General features: G+C 39.7%; 1 protein-coding gene and 1 long non-coding RNA gene across 12 annotated transcripts in view; one reads left to right on the top strand and one right to left on the bottom strand.

Moving 5' to 3' along the window:
- Positions 1 to 23,123, top strand: part of POU2F1 (POU class 2 homeobox 1) — a 187,189-nt gene that overhangs the window by 61,791 nt on the left and 102,275 nt on the right. The window contains exon 1 of one of the 11 annotated variants that reach the window (XM_032317596.1): positions 19,904 to 20,698. The exons of the other annotated variants lie outside the window; for them this stretch is intronic. The gene's annotated coding sequence lies outside the window, so the exon portion shown is untranslated. Of the gene's footprint in view, positions 1 to 19,903; positions 20,699 to 23,123 lie in introns of those variants that run through there. 11 annotated transcript variants of the gene reach the window in all.
- LOC116575986 lies at positions 8,147 to 23,081 on the bottom strand. Its single transcript, XR_004279997.1, has 2 exons — positions 22,742 to 23,081; positions 8,147 to 8,508 (listed from the first exon to the last, which is right to left on the bottom strand). It is a non-coding gene; the product is annotated as an uncharacterized LOC116575986 (long non-coding RNA).

Here is a 23,123-nt window from a genome sequence, read left to right as displayed (position 1 = left end):
CAGTTATTTGTATTTTAAAATATAGTACAAATTTGTGATGTAAAAAAACTTCCTCTGTTGGTCTTGTGAAAATAAAAGTGGACATGATGGGTAGCAAAGATGTTTTATATTTGAGCTTGACTTTTGTTTGTTTTGTCTTTGAGGTTTTATAGCTGGTCTGTTCATTCAGAGAATTTGGAAAAATAACTCCGAACACTTCTCATTAGTGAACATGTTGTTAGGCTCTCAACAAAACAATTTCTGGAGCCTTTTATTTTGTGCCAGTATCAGCCAATGTCACTAAAGGGTATTGTTGGGGAGGAAGAATTTCTCCTGCCTGTCCAGGTCCTTGTAGCTAGACGAAGAATCAAGAGTTGACAGGAGACAGAGTAACAGGAGAAAATAAAACTTAATAGCATATGTATGGAGAATCCACATAGACATGAAGTCACAAAGACAATGAGGCTTATTTGAGCTTGGGAGAGGAGTAGGGGCCTAAGGGCACAACAGGGAGAAAATGCATTAATAGGAAGCTGAGGAGAGGTTTGGAAAGCAAAGATATTGTCCTACCCGTTCAGATTGCAGAGAGGAATCTTCGTTAATACCTTTCATGCTGGTAAAACGACAGTTTTGAGGGGGCAGGTAAAGAGCTTTTCCTGAATCTCTGGGTTTGGATTACTTTTAACTCAAAATAATGTTCGTGCCAAGGTGCGCCATCTTGGACAGCCTGCCCTTGGCCTCTACAGTATGAATAGTGCTATGATAGTTACCTTTACAAAGATAGTTGATAGTTGACATTACGTTTTTACATGACCCCCCCATTTTTTTGAAGGTGAGAATCAAAGTGGGTTATAAACCGATTTTGCTTTTCTTTGAAATTATTTTAATTTAGGCTTTTGTGAACCTTTGACTTTCCTTCCCTTTTCATCAAGATGGTTTCCTTTGCATGTTCTTCCATGTTCTTTATTTTTCAGCCCCAGCTAAGCATAGAAAGGGTGATCTTTCTTCTAACCCCTTCCCTGAAATTAATTGTGCTAAATTACCAGCTTCTTAGATATCATGCAGTCCTCATACCAGAGGCATTTATTAAGTGTCCATATGTGCTTGCTGCTATGCTAAGTGTTGTAGTAATAAAGTAGGAACTCTTGGGACTCATGTCTATTAAGGGCTTTTAAAGTGCCAGGTAACACTAATACAAATCACATTATCAAAGGCATTCATATAACTAGTGTCCCTCTGCCCCTGTCCCACCAAGCTAAGTGCCTTAAATGCTTTAAGATTGCATCCCCATAGGAGGAGGGTGGAGTGTTTAGTTTTCATTTGGGTCTGGTTTAGATGAAGAAATGTAAGTTATACAGTTCTCCAGAGGTCCATTTATAGGCTAGTCTTACTTAAAATGTACATAAAGTATTTGGGAATGCTCTCTCAGTAGCAGAATGCGCAAGACTGCGATTGTCTGAATGAAGAATAGTGGCAAAAGAGCTATGGTGTGCAAGTTAAAAGTAATGCGTTTGGGGGGAAATATTCTAGTTAACACTTGTAGGATTATGGTTTTCAAGCTATTGCTAGGGAAAGAGAATTGAAAAGTTACTGTTTATTATTATTGCAAATAGCAGATTGATGTACTGCGGCCAAAAGACTAGTAAAAGAAAGGTTATTGGAAACAAAAGAAAATATTTTTCTACTCTTACACCAAAATGATCTCCGTATGTTATATATAGATTTGGACACATCGCTTTGGCAAAGAAGGAAGGTCCAGAAGAGCGACAATGAAAGACCAGAAAGACAAAATAATTGCAACACTTCCATCTGGGTTTTTATAAAATGTAGGATATGTAGGCTTTCATTCAAGCGGTTGTTTATTGAGGGACAACTGTGCTCTAAGCCTTGTGCTGGTCTCACAAACGTTGTTCTTTGTTGCCTTTGTCAAACAGGATACTACTCGTCTGTGTGAACTGTGTCCCACTAACTATTTTTTTTACGCTGTTATGGGAAAACAAAAAATCAAGAAATACAACACAAATAAAACCTTGAAATTGTGTAAGATCACAGGTTTTAAATCTTGAATGAGCGGAATAACGAAATGCAGAGTTTGGTTTTGTTTTATCAACATTTGGGACACAGGGTTGATTGAGTAGGATTTGAGAAATGGGGTTCTAGAGCCGGACTATCTGCATTTGAGTCTTGGGTTCGGAGCCTGCCTCTGTGTGTCTTGGCTGCCTCATTTATCATCTGGGCTGTTTTGAGGATAATGTATGCAAAGAATTTAGAACAGTTACTGAACCACAGTAAGGGCTCAGTAAATGGTAGCTGTTAATTTGAGGAACACTAGAACTTCTTAAGGATTTGGAGAACTAGATACTGGACAAATGAAAAATAAAAAACATCCCCACAATTAATCAGCATGTCCTTAAACAAATTTACTGGCAAACTGAAGATCAGATCCAGTGGAGAATGCCTTCCAGTAGAATGTAAATATTCATGTTTTTAGAATCCTGGGATATAATTATGGTGCTTGAGATTTATTAAAAGGGGTTTTAAAGGGTTGTTTGAATAACAAAAGATTGGCCTGCTGAATGTGGAAGAGCATTCCAGGAATCAGGATTAGTTTAAGAGGAGAGTTCAAAGCTGGAAAGGGAAGCACAGAAAACAGGATGTTAAATCCGTTTGGATGGGTCTAGATCAGTGTTCTCAAACGTGGGCACATTTGTCTCTGAGGAGACATTTGACTATCGAGACATTTTTTATTGCATTGCCCCGAGTTGGGGCAGAAGGGCGCCACTGGCATCTAGTGGTTCGAGGCGGGGCGTGCAGTGAAATATCCTGCAGTGCCCACGATAGCTCCCCTAGCAGAGACTTGCCAAAATGTAAGTAGTGCTGAGGTTAAGAGTGTAGTAATGGCTACCTGGTAATAGAAACCTACATTTATAATCTTATCTCCACCACTTCCTCCATAAAACAAATATGAACACAGATTTAGCTCAGTTTAATCTAATTTGCCATGGTGCATACAAACACATTCTTAAACTGACCACCCTGCTCTCAGTGTTACCTTTTCTCTTTTTTTTCAGTAGATCACTTTATTCCCAATGGAAGAAAATAACAATAGATTTAGATTAAACGTATCAGGGATATGGGGCGCGTGGGTGGCTCAGTGGTTAAGCCTCCGCCTTCAACTCAGGTCACGATCTCAGGGTCCTGGGATCAAGCCCCGCATCGGGCTCTCCGCTCAGCAGCGAGCCTGCTTCCTCCTCTCTGTCTGCCTCTCTCCCTACTTGTGATCTCTCTCTGTCAAATAAACAAATTAAATCCTAAAAAAACAAAAACAAAAACAAAAAAAACGTATCAGGGATCTAATCCCAGCTTTTCCATTCATTTCCTATGTGCCATCAAGCAAATTATCTTGCTTTTCTGAGTCCACCCCCCGCCCATTTTTTCTCACCTATAAAATGAGTGTAGTTAATAGTTACATCCAGAGTTGATAGACAGACTCAGTGAGTCAAGGGCAGAAACTCAGATAGAAACAGATTGGCCATAAATGACAGGGAATCCCTGGAAAAGGCCTCGTAAGACAGGTTTTGTTATCCTAGCTCATATGCCGAAGTTCAAGATTTAGTCTCCAGTCCGACGGGTTCAGAACCCCATTTATCAGTACGTGTCTTTAGACAGGACTCTTACAAACCAGGCTCAAGAACGCCAGTTTGTAGCTTCAGATTGTTTCCATTGCTTGGATCTTCCTTAATCTTCCTGATCTCTAATTGTTAGTGTCCAGAACTCACAATCAGACCTTTCTCTCTTCTTGCCACTCTCTTTCCCTGGGTATGTTCCTGGTTGCAAATACTATCTGCAATTTAACTCTCAAACTTATATATCCTGCTCTGTCGTCTTCCTTGTTTTCAGGTTTTTTGGTTTGCTTTTTTAAAAAATATTTATTTATTTGACAGATTACAAGTAGGCAGAGAAGCAGGCAGAGAGAGAGGGGAGGCAGGCTTCCTGCTGAGCAGAGAGCCCCATGTGGGGCTCGATCCCAGGACCCTGGGATCATGACCTGAGCTGAAGAGGCCTTAACCCACTGAGCCACCCAGGCGCCCCTCTGGTTTGCTTTTTAACACTAAGTAGCTAATGTTACTGAAATTTCCATAATGCCAGATGCCTGGCTAAGTGTTCTACATACTTTTTTTTTTTTTTTAAATTACAGTACAGTTAACATATGGTGTTACCTTAGTTTCAGGTGTACAATACAGTAATTCAGCAATTCTGTGCATTATTCAGCTCACCATGGTAAGCGGACTGTTCTTAATCCCCTTCCCCTCTTTCACCCCCGCCACCACCAGTTTGCGCTCTTTTTAAGAGTCTGTGTTTTTGTCTTTTTTTTTAATTCAGTCAGCCAATATATAGTACGTCATTAGTTTCAGATGTGGAGTTCAGTAATTCATCAGTTGTGTATTGTCTTTTTTATCTTTTCTCATTTGTTGTGTTTCTTACTCCACATGTGAGTGAGATCACGTAGTGTGTGTCTTTCTGTGACTGCCCTGTTTGACTTAGCAGTACACCCTCTAGATCTATCCACGTTGTTGTAAATGGCAAGATTTTGTTCTTTTTATGGCTGAGTGATACTCCATTTTGTGTGTGTGTACACATATATATGTATATATCACATCTTTATCCATTCATCTGTGGATGGACACTTGGGTTTTGTTGCTTCCACAAGGTGGCTGTATTAATAATGCTATAGTAAACATAGGGGTGCGCTTTATTCCAGACCTGCAGATTCAACTGTTTGCTAAAACTCTGCCATGGGCACATCGACTTAACCGTATTCAAACTCCTCCTTTCCCTCCACTCCCAAGTCTTCCCGTCGCGGGCTCGCTGTCCTCGGTAGCTCCACCACCGCCCTGCCCGGGGCTGCAGCTCGAACCTGGTCGTTACTGCGCTCATCTCCTTCACTTAACTGTCAGCGCTGCCAGCCCTTCCGGCTTACTGTGCTCGTACCTGTTTGCTGTCCGTTCTCTTAGCTGCTGCCGTACTTCTGGCTTCCACTCTTGCCTCGGGACATGTGTTGGTTCAGTTTTCAGATTTAGTCCCTGTAACCTGCATTCATAGAGCTACCAAGTAAACTGTCAAAAAAAATGGGCTTTTAAAATTATTATCATATCACGCTAGGCCTAAAACCCACACAGCTTTAACGACAAAATTTAAACTTTAAGTTGAGCTCAAAGTTCAGCTTGAGGAAATGATCCTGTCCTTGCCCACCTTTCCACCCTCACCCCCGACACCTGCTCACCTTCCCCTCCGACTGGCTCGTAGATTGGCCATTTCCTGGGCTGCTTGTGCCTGTCACAGCTTTTTCCCTTCCTGTGTTTGACATTGTATTTATTCCTTTATTTTCAGCTGGAGTGTAGTTGGAAATGTTCTGCTTTTTCTGTTCTCGTCTGCCTCAGTCTTCTTTGCTTCCCTTGTTTCTGCCTCTCAAGGAAGCGGCAGCTCCGACCGCGCCTCCGGCGGGCGCATCTCTTCTCTGCCGGTGCGGCATCCTTGCAGACGCTGAAGGCGAGGCTTGCTCCCGAGGCAGACTGTCCGGCCTCAAAACAGCCCTGCTCTTTGCTGATTCGTCTCCTTGGGCAACTTACTCAGCATCTGTATCATTCGGTTTTCTCGTGCAAAATGAGAGCAATACTAGAACGTACCTTACAGGCTTGTTCTTCTGAGAGTAAATGAGTTCCTGTGTCGGACTCAGGGCCTAGCGTGCCTGGCACCCGGGAACCCGGACGGAGCGGTAGTTTGTTGTTATCTTGTGCGTCCCTCGTTCGTAGCAGATGTTACTGGCACCGAATCACCAGTTTAACATGTTCCCTTTTCCAGTGAGTTGTGAGCTTTTTTGAGAGAAGGGACTAAGTTGTACTCAACTTAAATTTTATTAAAAAATACTTATGGGGCATCCACTAAGTCAGGGATAGTTGGCGGAGCCCAGACTGTGGCCTGCTTTTGTAAGGCCCTTGAGGTAAAAGAATGGTTTTTACATTTTAAAAGGATTATTCGTGGTGGGGGGAGGAGGGCAACCAAAAGAGGGAAAAGTATGTGAGCGGAGAGCAGGAGCCCACAAAGCCTAAGATACTTACGACCTCTGATACATTTATTCGTAGAAAACATTGCTGATGTCCGAGCAGAGGCCAGAAGCAGTGGCACTTGCATGGGATGGTTGGGTGGATAGATAGTGAGTAGGTCCTACAGATCAGGGTTGTGGGTATTTGTGCGAGGAAACGGCAGCTACATTGTGAAAATACGAAAGTCACTGGAGGAGGACGCCCTGGTGGCTCAGTGGGTTGTGTGCCTGACTTGGTTTTGGCTCAGGTCATGAGCTCATGAGATTGAGCCCTGCGCTGGGCTCTGCATGGGCTTGGAGCCCACTGAAGACGCCCTCTGTCTCACCGCCTGCCCCCGCCTGCCCCGGAGAGTCCAGAGTCATTGCTTTCTCATTTGGTGACATGGGTTTAGACTGTCTGTTCTTCGTGTGTAGGGACATTTTCAGGTCCTGCGTTTTTCTGTTGTGTTTGAGAAGTTGGGTATAGGAGTGCTGTTCAGATTCCCAGGTCTCAACGTGTGAAAGAAGACAAGCATTTGCTGGCTCCTGCGGTTGTAAAAATGAGAAGTTACGGGGGGTTTGTGTTTTCCATGAGGCATTCCTGCGCATCCATGCTAGTAAACAAATAGTAAATACTGACTTTAAGTTTAACTGGCTTCATATATTTTGCCTGTGTAGATTTGTAGAAATAGAGAAGGCTGAGTCATAGTAAATTTAGACTAGATTCTTTAATACTTATTTTTGCCGTTCTTAGGGACTTTGGCCAAAGCAATTTACCGTCTATCTTATTTTCTTTTTATGGCATTGAAACAATTTCTTTTCCCTTTTATTTCCTTAATGATTCAACTTTCTATTTGCTCTAAATAGTATATGTCTTAAAGGTAATATCCAATTATAATAAATATTGATTTTTAACATTTTTATAAAAAGATTTATACTTACTTATTTGACAGAGCGAGAGCACAGCAGGCAGAGCAGAGCGGCAGAGGGAGAGGGAGGAGCAGGGAGCCCGATGTGGGGCTCGATCCCAGGACCCTGGGATCATGACCTGAGCTGAAGGCAGTCACTTAACCAACTGAGCCACCCAGGTGCCCAAATTAATTATTTTTTTTTTTAAGTTAATTGGCAACCATTTGCATATTTCTAACCTGAAAATACCAAAATGTATTTCACAGGTTGGTCAGTTGCGTAAATCACAAAGGCAGGTAGCAGTATAGTGAGAGCTGGAAGCCCAGTGCTTCGACTTCCGCACGTTTTGCTCCCTGGTAGACTGCACTGACTGCTGGTCCTGCGGTCCTGCGTAATGGATGTTCTTGGTGCAACTAAGATCGATGCATTTTAATATATGTAGTTCCCACCTCTGTATTCTGATTTGGAGGAAAAACTTTGCCCTAGAACACTGCTTTGTGGAAAAGACTTTATGTCACTATTAGGTTATGTTTTCCTCTTAAAGGGATTTTTTTTTTTTAACAAAAAATGGAGAATAACTTGATGTTTAATCTTTAGTGTTAAGCTATAAAATTTCCCTCCATGCTGCCATGAGCTTTAATAGTTAACGATGATAGACTCTCTGCTTTAATATTTTTCTTAGACTTTTTCTTTGAGAATTCTGTTAATGCCTTTCACAATAAATATTTGTTGAATTGAACCTGCTGAGTCGATGAATTGTTTTGCTTTGCTGAAACAGATTCTCTCACAAGTGTAAAAGAAGAACTTGTGGCTACTTGCTGTCTGTACTGGGTTCATTCCTGTCTATGAAACTTTCAGTGTATTTTTTCTTATTTACTTAGATGTGGAAATGAAATGATACTGTAAATCAGTTGTTTGCTATGATGTTAGTGTAAGAGCAGGAAGCTTGAAATCGGAAGATCAAGTCTGTGCCTCGACTCTGGCACTTTGGAGAGCATTTGTGTTAGGGCAGTCTGCGTCGATTCCCTCATCTGTAGAAGAAAGAAGAGAGTAAGGCTTCATAGGGTTTTATTAGGATTAAATGGGATCACATTTAAGCCTACCTAGCACGGTACCTGGTACGTGAAGAGTGGATAATAAATATTTACCGGATTAAAAACCAAACAGTGCTTCAGGTATGTCTTAAGACTATTTTACTAGAAGTTTTATAGAATCACAAAACCTTAGAATTAGAGGGGCTGTCAGAGTTCAAGGCCAGCCTTCCTTGTAAGAACTTAATTCCTTCTCTGGTACCCTTGCCAGGTGTTCGTTTCCCAGCTGCTAGCTTTCGTCTTCAGACCCGACTCCTGGCAGGTTTTCCGGAAGCTCTGACTTGAGACTGCTGAGGGTCTGGCTTCGCCAAAGACCCGGCCCTGGAGCGCGCTCTCGGGAGATGGGTTGAATCCGGTGTATTTACGGGGGCTTCTCACTGCAGGAGTCGGTGGAACACAGTAAAGGATATAGGGCAGCCACGGAAAATCATGAACCCGAGTCATTGCCTTTAATAGGAGATTAGGGGAAGGTAAAAGGATAGTGAAAGGAAGGGCCGGAGCAGGTTATGGCCAGAGAGGAGACTCCTCGATGCACAGCTTCAGCCTGGCCTCCTCGTACCCACCGAATGTAGTACAGAGAGAAGTTCAACTGGAAGTGATACACTCGGATTTATTCCATTTTTAAGTAAATGTTCTGATTTTTAAATAGTTCTCCCTTAACTACTAACTTGAAATAGATTCCCTTTTTGTTACTTTCATCTCTTTATTCTAGTTCATTCTCTGTAGCCTTACAGAGTCAATACCTTTCTCATCCCTCGTATCAGATCAGACACCTGCCAGCTTTACCTCTAAAACACACAGAGACTCGGTCCCTTTTGCTACCATCTGAGCTTAGGCCACCATCATTTGTTTTCTAGATTACTGTCATACATGGCCCAGAATCAACCAGTAAGTTTCCATTCCAGCATTTGTCAAAACCTCTGTAGTCCTTCATTCTCAAAACAACTGCAGAGAACAACTGCCCCTGATCTTTATCTCCTGAGTTAGAGTGAAGCTGAAGAAACACTCCCCTAATTCCTGTTTTCTTGTAGGAATTGCTGAGGTATTGTCATTGTTCCTATGTTCCCTTGGGTTGCCGAACACTCAGAATGTCTGTTGAAATCCAGGCAGGGAGGAGAGGGTCCACCACATGACAAGGTGGGGTAAAGGAAGAGCGATCACGGGGTGTGCTCTGGGCTGTGGGAACACAGAGGAGCAGACAAAACTCAAAGTTTGCTTGTGAAGATTGAAATTGCTTGTTTTAAGCAGTTAAAACTCTCAGACTTCTGTTACTACACCAGATTATTCTGAAGTATTCTGCAAAATTCCTACAAATGCCCATGATATAGCTCTTTAATGTTTTCTTGCAAGATTAAGGATATAGGGGATTTCGCCAGGGCCAGTGAATAGGAGAGGGTGTGATCATCTAGCTAATGGAGGGCCCTTGGCCCGAGCTACATTCTAGATCCTTCTGTTGTAATGTCTGAAGACTAGACTTTTTAGGATGGTGAAATGGAGCTGAGATCCCTTCATGAAGTTGTAACTCTTGAATACCTATATTCTGTAGCAAAAGGGTAGGCGAGGAAAAAACCCACCCACTGGCAAAGTATAGCAGTGAAGTCTTTTTTAACTTTAGATCTAGGGAGATGTCCTCCTGAGAATTCATACCAGAGCTCTTTTTAAGAAACAAATTCTGAGTTTGAATTCATGCCACCTGTGTGATCTGGGAAACCAGGAATAAGAAATAAAAGTGATAGTGGGGTAGAGGCAAATATATGGTCTTTTTGAAGGAACGTACTTTCAACCCAGGCTTCTCAGACTCCTCCAGAGCCTGTATCCCCAGATTATAGAACCTAGGAAGGAAGAAGCCAACATCAGAGTTGCAGCAAAACAACCAACAATAGAAGTAGACTCTCCCCATCTCCATGGACCTTAGATTATTGGAATTAGTCAGATTATCATTCAAATTAACATACAAATGTTTTAATAATAAAAGAGGGGCGTTGAAAACCCGGGCAAGAAGCAAAGTAAAAAATGACAAGGTAGATTTGGCAAAGGAACAATTTCTAGAAAGGAAAAAAATTTAGAAACTCAGTGGATAATAGTGGACTACGAACTTTTTAAAGAGTGAATTAATAATAGAGCTCAGGAGATTAACCAGATGTAGTACTAGTAGTTATGGATGAAAGGCAGGAATGAGAAGGTAGGAGATTTGGAGGATGGGATGAGAAGATTTAAAATGAATCTAATTTTGGAGTTCAGAGAGAATAGAAGTAGTTCTCAGCTATTGTCAATTCAAATACTATATAATGGTTGAGAATTCTCTAGAATTGATGAAAGGCATGAATTCTCAGCTTTAGGAAGCACAATGAAACCCTAAGTAGGATAGATAAAAATTCTGTCCCTAGAAATATTATAGTGAAACTTCAGAAAATCCAAAGAAATAATCTTTAATAGGGGACGGGAAGAATAGATCATTGCCCACACAGAGCCACATTTCACAGTACTCAGTAGCAGTAATGGAACCCTGAAGACAATGAAATTATAAAATGCTGAGAGAAAATAACTATTAGTCTTAAAATTATTACCCAGCTAAACTTTTATTTGAAAATAAAGATGAATTGACATTTTAAACAAATAAAAACTGAATTTGGTGCTGTCATACCTTCACTGAAAGAACTTTAAAATGATATACTTAAAGAAGGAAATTGAACTCGGATGGAAAGACCAAGATTCCAGAGGGAATGAAGCAGATACTGGTCACTTGGGTAAATCTAAGTAACCTCCATACACCTGTCTTAAGATGTTGGTACTGAGTAAATGCTGGATTGACAGATAGTTGATCCATCAACTTTCCTGAGAGAGTGTGCTCTCTCATTCCTCCGTGGCAAAGGGGGACACTGACTTCTTAATTTAGAATTTTTCAAGGGAAGCTGGAATTTCAGCAGGACTCCCAACATGGTTAGTCTTATTTTACAAAGTTAGGAGACACATTCAATCTCTTGGATGTGATTTAGAATGGCTGAATTTCATGAAAGATTTCTATTTATTGGTTGCCGAGCAAATTTTAAATTAGGTATCAACAGGGCGCCTGGGTGGCTCAGTGGGTTAAGCCGCTGCCTTCGGCTCAGGTCATGATCTCAGGGTCCTGGGATCGAGTCCCGCATCGGGTTCTCTGCTCCGTGGGGAGCCTGCTTCCTCCTCTCTCTCTCTCTGCCTGCCTCTCTGCCTACTTGTGATCTCTCTGTGTCAAATGAATAAATAAAATCTTTAAAAAAAAATAAATAAATAAATTAGGTATCAACAAACTTTACCCCCTGTTTACCAAGATCTTAAATGTCACTCTTGATTTTTATTTGAAGATTTGAATTTCTACTCAAAATGTTCTCAGATTTTACATCCATTATTTAAAAGACAGTTCTAGATTTATTGTTTCTGAGAACCCATGCTAATCTAAGGCAAATTTTAAAATAATAAATGAAATAGAATTTGATACTCTTTAACTGGCCAAGAACATCACAACCAGAAACTTCTCTCTCTCTTATGGTCCTGACTCTTAAAAAAGTATTTGCTAGACAGAATTTTTTCTAACTGTTGAAATTCAGCTATGTTATCAGTAGTATACTTTCAGTAGGATTTTGTTAGGAGGGCCAAAGTCAATAGATGAGTTCTCTCGACACATATTTTTATATATTTTTGAAAGTTGTTTTTTTGTTTTTTTTTTTAAAGATTTTACTTATTTATTTGACAGAGATCACAAGTAGGCAGAGAGGTAGGCAGAGAGAGAGGGGGAAGCAGGATCCCCACTGAGCAGAGAGCCTGATGCAGGGCTTGAGCCCAGGACCCAGAGACCATGACCTGAGCCAAAGGCAGAGGCTTAACCCACTGAGTCACCCAGGCACTCCTGAAATAGTTTCTTTTAAGGAGTTTTGTGGACTTAAGTTGATATCCTTGATCCACCATTTATTGGACTTTCTGGGCACCATTCATTTATTTATCGAGCAGGTATTTTTGCACACCTGTCAGGTTCTCGCCTGCACTGAGGTTGCTGTAGCGAACAAGATTAATAAGGTGCCTGTGCTCAGGAAGCTTGCCTTCTAGTGGGGCAAGTAAATGAGTTTTAAAATTATCAGAAGTACGTAAAAAGACCAAAATAGGGTGACATGATAGTAACTTTGGGGAGAGGGGCATGTGTTTTGGTCTGAATGGTGAGGGAAGGCCTCTTTGAGGAGATGACCATCAGAGCCTGGAAGAGAGGCGAAGCCTCCTGAGCAGGAAGCCTCCCAGGCTGACCGAACAAATCGCAAAGGCTGTGAGGCCCGTATGAGCCGGTGTTTCCAAGCGCTACAGGAGCATATTAATGTGGTTAAAAAGGACCGTGCGTTGTGTAGAAATTGATTTTGATTTTATAATGGTGTGAGAATCACACTGGAGTGTCATAACTTCAGTTCATATCTTTTACTGGCCCAAGTGTTGCTGCTGTAATTTTTACTCTGTTCTGTTTTCAGCCGGTGAACTCAGTAACGTTTGATTGGAGATGTTTGATTTGTTTGCTGGTATGTGGTCATTTTTCATTTGGGCAGTTTGTAGTGACCCCACTGTAATATAAAAACATTGAAATATTTGCTAAACTTAGTTGAATTATAAATCTAGTTTTTTACAGAGGGTGATAAGAGAGAATAACAAATGATCATTGTTTATTACACATGGAAGAAACTTTAAAGGGAGTATCCAAAATGTTAAATTATGCTATAGAATTTAAGCATCTAGTCTCTTTTCTTTAGAATAAATCAGTTTCATAAATATCTAGTTATTCAGTTATACTACATAAATAAGAAACCCTTAAAATCACAGGAAAACTATGTTTCTCTTTTATTTTGAAATATACATATATTTGTACTCTTTTTCAAAAAGTAAATACTTTTTTTAGCTATTACTCTTGAGTCCTGTGCTGTCTGTTCTAGCTCTTCAGCCTGCCAGACTGAAGCTTTCCAAGGTCAGAATCCTGTCTAATGTCTGGTCCCATGGAGAGAGTACAGGGCGTTACACATAATAATCTCTTAAAATTGTTTGAGTGCCTGAATGAACAAATGAATGAATATATGAACTTTACTGTGGAGGTAGTCTTTGGAGAATAATTAACCAATAATCGGCATACTTAAAAAGATAGATATTGACTGCTTTTTTAGAAAGTGCCTTTGTCATATTTGGAAAATTTAAGCATTTCTGAAGGGGGTGGGGTAGCCAGTGTGAAGAACACTCATATGGACCCAGAATCCGAAAACGGATCTGAATTGAAGCTGTGCTGTCACTCATGAAGTGTTCTGAAGTAAATCATGCTGTCTTGCTCGTAGTTTCCTTGTTTGTCCAGTGAAGGGATTAGATTGATTGTTGCTAACATTTTTCGCTACTCTAAAACCCTATGGTTTTTATCCTTTGCTATTTGCAAGAGCCAGGAGAGATAAATGTTGCCTTTTATGTTAGATTTGATTCTAAATCTAATGATACAGGACAGTGGTGCTTAAACTATTTTTCGTTAAATGGTAGAGAAACGCTGAAAAATGTTTAGTGGGGGTATGAGTACACAGTGTGCTATGTTATGATTAACTGCCACTTCTGTTTTCTTTAGTGGCCTGTACTCTTCATCTGCCTATCTAATTTTTCTTGGTATTGAGATTATTTTAGTACAAACAAGTAGTGTGTTTGTAAAAAAGGGCCCAGCCAGTATGGTAAGCTGTCTGGATAGTTTAAAAAAAGAAAAGATGTCTGGATAGTTGATGGTTTCTAAGTACGGGCTGGTCTACAATACAGTACATGTTTTTAAAGTTTTATTTTCTCAGAGTGGGAGGAGGTGCTAGGTACTTCTCTCTTTAAAATTAAGCATAGCATTCTCTTTTATACCATGTTAGCATATTGTTGACGAAGTTTTCTAAAGTGAAAATCTGTTTAGTAGCATATTCAAGTTTCGGATAGAGAATTTTTTTTTTAAGATTTTATTTTTAAGTAATCTCTGGAACCCAACATGGGGCTCGAGCACACACCCCGAGATCAGTAGTCACACGCTCTACCCACTGAGCCAGCCAGGCACCCCAGAAGAGAGAATTTTAATAGCCTCATCTTGTGTCCCAAATAGCGTGAGGTCAGGGGAGATGATTGGAGTGACGTGACTGCGGGTGCTCTGGTTTCTTCCTTTGTGGTGGCGGCTGAAGTCCGGCTGCCCCGGAGAAGGGCCGCTGCCCGGGAGCTCCTCACGCCCGGCTTGCCTGGCACACTGTCATTACTTGTTTTCTTTCCAGTTCACGTTAGGAAATGCACTTACGTTACCTTAATAACCTCTTCTCGGTGCCTCTGGATTGGGGAGAATGAGCTAGCGAGCCTTCTTACGGGTAGATTATAGTTTTTCTATCTTTTTAGTCTCTTTTGTAACAATCTGTGTAGGAGAGGGAGGAATGATAATATGTACTAAATCCTAAGTCAGGATAGGTTCTTGATCGAATTTCGCTAAAATGCCCCCCATTTATTGATCCTTTTTCTGATAATTGTTAACCATTCCTCATTGTTTGGAATTGCTATCTTGACTTTCTACTTTGAAAGTTATTAGCAGTTCTAACGTATTTTGGCTTTACTCTCTGGAGGGAGCACTGAGTATATACAAGGTTATCGAATCATCTGCCATTAGGTTAATAGCTTTAGGATTTTCATCTAGAGCTTTATAAAGTCCTGCCCTCATTTTTGTGGCATATGAACATTACTTCAGGGGCCAAAATTTTAATAAAATGTTCTTTTTTTTTTAACGGTGTTCCGTGGAACCGGTTGCTTGATGTTCTCATAACCAGTGTGATGTGAATGTGTTGTGGACGGTCTGTCTCTCTACCATGTTGACCGGAAGGCCTTTCTGTCTACCACTTTGAACCCCTTGAGGGTCATTGTTAATTTTTTGTTGTAGTTTTCTGATGAATGGTTCGACTATGAAGTAAGTCAAAACTTTAACAGGTATGTTCTGGAGGTGCTGTTTCTACTATAGGTAGCACAGAAAGGGTCTGTAGTGGCTGCCATCATATTAAAAAACAATTACTTTATTTTGTCTCAAAACAAACAGTACAACTAAAAAATTTCGTTTACTTCTACAGTTGAGTCATGAGTTGACAAGCTATTATATGAAGTTCGAGCAAGGACAGCATTTTGAAAGTTCTTCCAGTTAGCTTTTTTGCATTTAGGTAAAATGGGACCCTAATCTAGGGCAAAATGTAGAGGTGGCAAAAAATAAAAAAATAAAATAAAATCCAGTTTTGTATTATTTTTGGGCAACCTGAGCTTTTTATCTGGAAAATCTTCCTTTGTATTTGCTAGTTTCCTCTTAATTACAGAACTTTCTTTTATTATAACAAATCTTTATATTTAAAACCAGTATTGGGGTGCCTGGGTAACTAAGTGGGTTAAGCCTCTGCTTTCGGCTCAGGTCATGATCTCAGGGTTGTGGGATGGAGCCCCGCATCGGGCTCTCTGCTCAGCAGGGAGCCAGCTTCCCCATCTTTCTTTGCCTGCTGCTCTGCCTACTTGTGATCTCTCTCTCTGTGTCAAATAAATAAATAAAATTTTTAAAAATAAAAAAATGAAACTGATATTGTCAAATGCATTAAAAATAATTTAAGAAACGTTTAGTAATAGAACAATTTCACAAAAACTATGTATCTCTTGAAACCAAAAAACAGATGCATATGCTAAAAATTAACCATTTGTTGTAAATCTGTACATATATGTGCCTATAGGTACAGATAAAAGTGGAATCATACCCAGAACTCATCTAACATAGTCTTCCTTATACGCAGAGCACTTTACTGTGAAATATGGGGACTATTTGAACATTACTGACTTCTCTCATGGAGGCTGTTCTTTTGAAATCTGATAAGCTAGAAATGTTGGTGCAAATATATAACTAAATTGATATACGAAATAGGAAAGAATAGTTGAGACTGAAAACCTATAACTTAATATTGACCAGGCACAATTAATAAGACCAGATTTTGGAAATTCCAGTTTGTACATTACGTATGTGCATGCACATTAGGAGGTTTGCAGAGTTGCCTCTAACATAAGTGGTAACTACATTTCTTAGCAGACTCCAGTAACTGATCTAATTATAATCAATGAGCACCAAATTAGTAACTCTAAATAATTTAAATATATGTTATTGGTAGGTTGCTTTTAACTTCAGATAATGAAAACTCAGTCTGGCTTCAACACAAGGAAACTGGCTTGGCTCACAGGATTGAGAGACCCAGAGCTGCAGGGTCAACAGCCTGTGCTCTCTGTGTTGCTTTGCCCTGGGGTTCTTTCCATGATGGTTGCAAAACACCTGCTAGCAGCAGCCAGAGAAGTAGCCTCCTGGTTGAAATCTAGAGAATGGGGAGTAGCCACTTACTTTCTATGAAAAGTGAGACTAACTGTCCCAGAAAGGTTCAGGAGCTCTGTCCTTGATTTCATTGGCTAGAATTGAGTTATGTTCTGGATTACAGTCTATTCCTGAACAAGTCAGTAGCTGGGATTGATCATTCACCTCTTTCCCTTGAGCTGAGGTCATTTGCTAAACAGCATTGCCCATTTCCAAATGGGGAGAGTTGGGGTCGCCATCAGCATGTACTGTTACTGTAGTCCAGAGTGAAACCTCAGAATGAATGGAATTAGCAGCTGCTGTAAAAAGTAGTATAGAGGTTCCTCAAAAAATTAAAAACAGAAATACTGCATGAGACAATAATTCCACAACTAGGTATTTACCCGGAGAAACTGAAAACACTAATTAGGAAAGATATATGCACCTCTTTGTTTGTTGCAGCATTATATACAATGACCAAGATGAATATGTAACCCAAGTGTCCCAGCTTTATCCATAATGAATGGAGAAGATGTGATTACACACACACACACACACCAGATTATTCAGCCTTTAAAAGAAATCTCACCCTTTGTGACAACATGGATGGTATTATGCTAAGTGAAGTAAGTCAGAGAAAGACAAACACCTTATGATTTCACTTATATGTGAACTCTTCAAAACAAAACAAAGGTACAAATGGAAAACAGAAACAAATTCAAAATACACAGAGCAAATTGGTGCCAGAGTGGAGGGAGATGTGGGGATGAGCAAAATAGGTGAAGGGGATTAAGAGGTACAGACTTCAGTGATGAAATAAACGAATCATGGGGATGAAAAGTACAGAGAAAGGATCACAGTCAGTAACAGCATAGTAACGTCGCCAGTGGCGGTGAGCACTGTGTAGTGTATGGCATTGTCAGTCACTGTGCTGTGCCTGAAACACAACACTGTATGTCAACTACACTTCAATAATGAAAAAATTTTTAAATCAATAATTAGCATTTGGGGATCAGTTCTGGACCTCTAGTAGCAGCAAGACAATACTTTGACAGTCATTGGTATAGTGAGAATGGGCTGAGGACAGACCCTGAGCAACACCAACATTTAACAATTACAACGAGGGGCGTGTGAATCAGTCTTCTAGTTAAATTTATTTTGTGTGTATTTTTAATTATGAGCTACAGAAAGCTGTTATTTGGCCTTATTTCATTAGTTCTAACAGCATATTTCATATTTGATTTGCTCAGTGGTTTTCTCTCTTGGTCTCTGGTCACTTTAATGTCACTAGCATGGTGTTTCTTTCAAAGAAAGAAGAAAGTGCTGCTCATTGTCTTAAAGGAAATAGAGAAGAGATTATAAGTGGGGTTTCTTTAACTGAAGTTAAAGGAAAAATGAATGGGTACTTTGTAGCGTATTAAGTGTCTAATGAGTTAGATACGAAGGAGGAATGCATTCTTGTATGCCCCTTTTTTTGGAAGCTCCTACAAGTAGAAACTTCAGACTTACGCCTACCTACATGTTAGGTGTCTTGGAAAAATTATTATTTGTTTATTATAAAGGAATAAATGATAAGGTTTACTGCCCTGTGTCTGAAGACCTCAGTGATTAGAAACAGTTTGTGATCAGTAATGGACTGTAACTGGTAGTGGGTTGAGTATCTTATGTGCGAGGACCCTCTTCTTGAGGTATCACGAGCAGACAGTATAACTCTTGTCTTCTTGTGCTTGGCATGTGTAGGACTACTGTTGACCTCTGCATCGTATTTTTTAGGCAATGAGTTACTAGCCAACAGACTCAGTTGAGGGGCCCATGAGTTCTCCTTTACATTTTGTGGAAAAACCGATTGCTGGGCCTCCACCCCCCAGAGTTTCGGATTCAGTAGTTCTGACGTGGGACCTGAGAATTTACGTTTCTAGTAACTTCCAGATGATACTGATGGTGCTCTTCCGGTACTGCACTTCGGGAATCGATGTTGTGAAACATTTATGTTTAATGAAAGCAAGGAGCAGTCGTACTGAATTTGTTTAAGGAGAAGATACATGGTACTTACTGCTGTTTAGGTCAGACTGTATTGGTTTTTCTCTCTGGTGGTTGGCTATTACATTACATGACCCACAGGGAATACACCCTCAAATTCTACTTCTTTAGTAAAAGAATAGTTACCTTTTGATGATTGACATCTCTCAACTTTTGACAGATGCATTGATTATGGCTGCTGGGCTGAAAGCTACTTTTGGCCTAGATGAAAATACTGGCATTATTTTGCTCGATGATCCCAAAGATAGGATTTTTTTTTTTCTATTTCTTCTTTTGTAAGATATGGTAATTGTTATTTCACTCAGTGAGTATTGAAACTTTAAACCGGTCTGAGGCCAGTACAACCCTTTGCTGTTGCCAGCTGTGCATGTTTCTATGGAAACTCAGTAGGGGCTAGCGGGATTACTGTTGTAAGGAGCACACCTGGCTTATTTGCATCCAATTTAAGTTGGGGAAATTTCACAAAAGAATGAAAGGTCTGTAGACGTGTCAATGGACAGTCAGAAGGAGCTTGTCATTTGTAACCATCATATTGGTCTAAAGAGGAAGAGTGGGGTGGGTTTTCCTTACTCATTATAGTTCATGTTTCTGGAGGGCTTTGGTTGATATGCTAAAGTTTATATTTGTCTCATTGTGTTTTGTTTTTGTTTTGGGAATATCCTTTTAAATATTCTAATATATATTCGTAATTAAATATCTTTATGGTTTTAAAATTCTCTTAAAGAATTTAAAGTGCATGTAGATCAGACTCTTTTTCAAGAAAGAAGGAATTTAATTTCTTTCCAGTTATACATTGTAATCAAATGTCTTAGTTTTTGACCACAGTTGCAGAATTATGGCAGAATTTCATTGTTGATCTCTACTTTCAAGTGTTAGGAACTACTGTGAACCCCTTCTCTCAAAAAAATAACTTTTTTTTTTTTTTTTAAAGAAGGCAGTTGGAACTATTTATGTATTGGATTTTGTTTGCACCATTGAACTTAAGCCTTGTTTCAGAGTTTCATAAATGGTTAGGTCCATCACTGAATGTACAGAAAATATTATATGGACTAGTTACGTGAGCACAGAGTTACAGAGCACAGATACATAAAATTTAGGTGCTTTTTACTAATAAGTTACACTACTCAGTTATACTGACTTATCCTAGTTGTACTAATTAGTTATGCTAATTCAGACATAGCTACATGGTACAGGTGTGTGGCAAATGAGAGCGCAAGTATTGACTCCTCTTCCTTGGTTAAGGCTGCTTGAACTTTCTTTCTTTCTTTCTTTCTTTCTTTCTTTCTTTCTTTCTTTCTTTCTTTTTTAAGATTTTATTTATTTATTTATTTGACAGGTCAGAAGTAGGCAGAGAGGCAGACAGAGAGAGTGAGTGGGGGAAGCAGGCTCCCTGCTGAGCAGAGAGCCCGATGGGAGGCTTGATCCCAAGACCCTGGGATCATGACCTGAGCTGAAGTCAGAGCCTTAAACCACTGAGCCACCCAGGCGCTCCCACTTGAACTTTCTACCCGTCTGAATTCTAAGGTTTTCTGGCAGAGTGTGGTGATCAGCGAGTGATGGTGAATTTCCATACTTGTGTGTGCCAAATATTTATTTTCTAGAGACAAAATTGTAATCCTGTACCTTTTTTTTTTTTTTCAGAATATTTTGCAGTGATGGTCGTGTATATTGATCTGTCACCTGGGAACATATGTGTGTGTGTATATATGTATACATATGTGTATGTATATATGGTGTGTGGATGTGTGTTTATATAAAGCCAGTTGAAGTAGGTTCTTGTAAATTTGGAAGGAGGTAACATTGGATTTGGGGATTTTTTTTAATTAGTGAAATATACTCTTTAAAGAAAAAAGTAGGCTATTTTATTCAGCTTTATGAGAGAGTAGCACCTTATAATACATGTTCCAAGGATCTTCTAATTCACCTCCACGTTCTGAAGTCAGGGCTGGTGCTAGTATCCCCATCCAGCAGATGAGGAAGCAGCACAAGGGCGGGGCGCGCCTCCAGTCCCCTGTGCTCAGGCAGCGAACTACACCCTCACCGGTGGCCCAGTGCTCCCCACTGTGTATAATTGTTCACCCTTAAAGTGTCAGGTTATTTTATGCAGTTGACTCAGTATTGCCTTTTTCTCTTTTTGTATTCATAGACTGGAAAAGTAAGAAGAGCTTTCCTGCCTTTTTAATTACCAAACTACTCTCAGTTTTCAATGAATCAATTCAAAGAAAGAATGCAGTCTTTCTATACCTGGTAAATATTTTCTGCTCATAAAAGCTGTTAATTAAGTAGCCTCTGATAAATCCAGGTGTTTATGATGAGTGCCTTTAATTTTGTGGAATGACTATAAAAATGACTTACCATATTTATATATGATATTAGCTCTGAAATTTGTTTGATATTTATTGATGCGATGGAGTGATCCTTAGAATGCCTGTGACCTAGCCGGCGACAGAAAACAGTTTAGGATTGGCCCTAGTACTAGATTAGGATGTGCAGGGTGGTTTCTTTTGTTTTGTTTTGTTTTTGTTTTGGGGACATTTTTGTTTGGTATTGGAAAAAGTTGTGAATTTGGTGCAAATAGTGTACATAAATATACTAAGTTTTCTCTTTATTTGGATAATATAACAGTAGCAGTAACCCCTATGTGGCAGTTTAGTAGTATTTTGTAAATAATAGTTTTACAGAATTAAGCTAGTAATCAGAATATTAAACCTACATTTTTTCATTTTACGGATGACCTAAGTGAAGATTAGCGAGCTCAAGTAACTTGCTTAAGAAAGTTGAGCTAGCTGGTCTAGAGCTGAGGTCAAACTTTAGATCAGAGCCTACATATTTTGATTCCTACTCTAGTGCCTTTTCAAAATTCTTATTTTTTAAGTACCTTAAGTAAGAATTAACATGCCTAAGAGAGTAAACAAATCATAACGACATTTCCTATGGGTCTAATGTATAACTTAAAATGTTAATTTAGGAACAGAGAGGACAAAATGGATCTATATATATGCCACATAGAATACTTTATCTATATTAACAATGGTATTAACATTAATAAGCTACTAGGTACCATTTAAGCTTTTAGATACACTTTAAGCCTGAGGTGAACCCTTGGGCATATTTTGGACCTGTTTTGCAGAAAAGGAAACTGAGGCTTTCAAAGAGAGTGCTGTAGCTTAGGATGTTTAGAAAGTGGAGTTTAAAACCCAGTGCTCTCAGACTTAAAAGCACATTACTAAGCTGTGAAGCCTGTTGATTTTTGGAATTAAAACTCAATCATAAATCCAACCCATCCCATGTTAACTATTATTGATTATAGAATAATTTCCTCTCGTAATTCAGCCATCCAAAACTCTGAGCCTTTTAGGGACATATTGAGGTAATGCAGAGAAACCATGTCTCCTCTCTAATGATTTTAACCATAAGAATCATATTAGCTCTTTTTATAATGTCATTTAAATATGTAGGTCTTACGCCTCTCTACAAAAGAAAGGTGTTTATAAAATATTTGTATATTCTAAACATGTGCTTAAACTACACTAACTAGAGCAAGTTGAAAGGCGTATTTCCTGTGATAGAACATTTGTCTCCGTGTTTTTACTTATTATAACCGACCAACAACGAACAGTTATTATTTTTCTCAAGTATTTTTCAGACAGACCTTTCAAAATTAGTTAAATGTTAATGAAAGAAATCAGTGTTACAGCAAGGAGTATCATTCGAAAATTAATACATTTCAAGTGTTTGACTGGCTGGAGGATAAGTAAAAGCTTATTATCTGAAATGAAACAGTAATGATGAAAGTACAAAGAAAATGCCGTCTTCTTTATTAAAGTACCCAGCGTACCTGAGTTTGCCCAAACCAGGTGTATCTTTGCCTTAAAACCTGACTTAGCCCCTAAGACTCGCCTTTCCCCACAAATCTCCCATTTACCACCATCCCCTGCCTGGCCCAAGGAGGGTGGGAGTGCTTAGAATGTAGGCGATGAGATACTAAAAATACACTTTATTAGCAGATCGTGTGAGGTAACTGTTTTATTTCTGGTAGTGTGGAGAACTTACAGCAAAGAAATGTAATTTGTGTGCATTTTAACCTGTACCATTCGGAATAAGAAATGTAATTAGATAGCCTGGAATCTCTCTACTTGGGGCAGTCATATGTTAGGACTGGATGAAAGGTGAGATACACTGGCAGATTTTATTGTTGGTTTTGTTAAATTCTTTCTAACCGGAGCTTGCGAAGATGGTATGAAACTTACCGATACAGTGATGTTTTGAGAAGATTCCGAAGTCGCTTACCTGCCTTCATGTGTCTTAGAGCTGCTCATCGTCCGAGTAGAAGGGGAGGAGGTGAGGCGGGGCTGGGGCGGCGAGTGGGTCTTGACTCCCGACTCCGCTGGGCATCTGCGAGGCACAGTTTTAGCAGAAGTGTGGAAGTACAGGAAGTAGAGCCGAGAGAAGTGCTGTGTACAGAATTAGGTGTTGCTTTTGTTCGGGCGATCATCTTGTTAACCCACCATATTCTTTTCATCGTTTGCTTTCGGCAGCACCAAGTGCTCCTGTTTCCAGTGCTCTGAGTCACAACCACCTGGGATTGCTTTCGGCGCTTATGCATCGGTGTTCTGGGGTTGGTTGGTTTGTTTGCTTTTGGTTTCGGTGGGAGGGTCAAGTTTTAAATTTT

Source organism: Mustela erminea, chromosome 17 (genome assembly GCF_009829155.1).
Source record: "Mustela erminea isolate mMusErm1 chromosome 17, mMusErm1.Pri, whole genome shotgun sequence".
Classification (NCBI taxonomy): domain Eukaryota; kingdom Metazoa; phylum Chordata; class Mammalia; order Carnivora; family Mustelidae; genus Mustela; species Mustela erminea.
The sequence above is the reverse complement of the archived record's forward strand: the minus strand, read 5'-3'. Positions and strand labels throughout refer to the sequence as shown.